At 47.1% G+C, this 2,022-nt stretch overlaps 1 pseudogene; it reads left to right on the top strand.

Annotated features, from left to right (window-relative positions):
- The first annotated feature begins 1,735 nt into the window (after positions 1-1,735).
- Positions 1,736-1,854, top strand: LOC111734933 (annotated as a pseudogene).
- The last annotated feature ends 168 nt before the right edge of the window (positions 1,855-2,022 follow it).

Here is a 2,022-nt window from a genome sequence, read left to right on the forward strand (position 1 = left end):
GGTCAGGTACCTCCGCCACAGGGTCCCCACCCCAGCCCCTCAAGTTCCAGTTCAGGCTCCTACCCCCGCCCGACACCGGCACTCACCCGGGCGGTGACCTTATACACCGTGTAACCCCTCGGGTGTCGCTGGGGCTCGGTGACAGTGTAGAACCGGGCCAGGTCGGCACCCCGCTCCCAGGGAGAGGTCATCCTCCCGCCACCTCTGCCGCAGCCGCCTGCCGGGGACCATTAGGGCAACCCGGCTCCGCAGCTCTCCGGGATCCCCAAGAGGAGGCAAAGCGCTGAAGGTGTGGCGCCTCCGCCGCGGCGCCTCCGGCGCACAGCTCTACTTCCGGGTCGGCAGAGAAGCTTCCGGGTCAGGCCGCATCGCGCATCCTGCGGGACGGAGACTTCATTTATATTCTGACCAGCATCCAGCCCTGGGCTTTGCGAGTCAGCGAGCGCCAGGTGGTTGCACCGCCACTCTCCTTACTGCGGAGAACTGAGACATCTCAGTCTCCTTGTGCACTAGCTCCCTTACTTCTGTATTTTGTGACAGCCGTAATGGCCACTACACACCGGTGAGAGCTTGGTCCTCCACACCGCTGCCCAGCCCTTGAATACACTTATTTGGAGTTGTAAAGGGATAGAAGGATACCCTTGCCGAGCATCTTCTTTCTTTCCCTACTTGCGGTCTATCATTTTAAATACAACATCTGCACTCTCGCAGACATAACCCTTCTTTCTAATCCCGTCCATCTGTGTTCCTGTCTTTCTACCCAACAAGCCCCAACACTACATCAATCTTAAAATTCATTCCCTCACATTCCAAAATGAGAGCCTGAGTCGAGATGGGGGAAAAAAAAAAAAAAGTCAAACGACTTCAAAGCTACTATGAAGATTAGAGTTTCCCGTTTCAATTGATTGCTTATCCACTTCTTGGTAACTCCTTTACCTTTCCTGATCCCGGGAGTTTTTCTCATTCCCTATAAAAGTCATTCCAAGTCTTTGCCATTTTCTTCAATCCTCCATTCCTCTTGGTCTTGCCTGCCTACTGTTTGCCCCTAGCCCCCATTTCTTTACAGGGGAAAAAAAGAGCCCTTAGTAACAATCCTTCCATCTTCTCACATTTCTATTCCCATCTGAGATGCAGACACAGTCCTTCCGCATTTTTAAGACTAATCACTCCATCTCTGCACCTAAACCCTCTTTGGCAGACATTGTTTCATCGACGACATCTGCTTTCTGTACCTGTAATCTCTTCCTCACCACTGGTTCCTTTTTCTCAGCCTACATATGCCTAAATCTATCACTCATTTATTAAACTTGAATTCATCACCTACTATGTGCCAGACATCATGTTAATTAGGCATTGGACTTAAAAAGTTCCTGCTCTCAAGTGCCATCCAGTAGGAAAAAAACAGGACAATTAAAGTATATCATGACAAGTACCATGACATATGTATATGTGGAGAGCTATAGAACACATCTAATTCACAATGGAAGATTAGCTAAGGTTTTCTGATAGAGGGGAAACTATGGATGAATCTTGAAAGAAAGGTAGGAATTATCCAAACAGTAACAGTGAACTCTGGGAACAGAAGAGAATTTGATTTCAAGAGTTGTCATAATATTCAAAATGTCCAGTTTTCAACAAAAAAAAAAAGGATGTGGTTCCATAGTATAGCTGTTAGCACATCTGCTTTACACGCAGAAGGTCCTGGGTTCACGCCCCAGTGGAGCCACAGTCCATGGTCTACGGCTCTGTCACCCTGAACAAGCCCAATTCCGTCTGATCTCAGAAGCTAAGCAGGGTCGGGCCTGATTAGTACTTGGATGGGAGACCACCTAGGAAGACCAGGTGCTGTAGGTATAAATAATAAATAATAAAAAAAATTATGAGGCATCCTACAAAACAAGAAAGTATGGCCCATACATAGGGGGAAAAAATCAATTAAAACATGTCCATGAGAAATCCCAAATGTTGGTATTTACTGGACAAAAACTTTAAATAACCTATTATAAATATGTTCAAAGAGCT

Source organism: Pteropus vampyrus, unplaced genomic scaffold, assembly GCF_000151845.1.
Source record: "Pteropus vampyrus isolate Shadow unplaced genomic scaffold, Pvam_2.0 Scaffold9849, whole genome shotgun sequence".
NCBI lineage: Eukaryota > Metazoa > Chordata > Mammalia > Chiroptera > Pteropodidae > Pteropus > Pteropus vampyrus.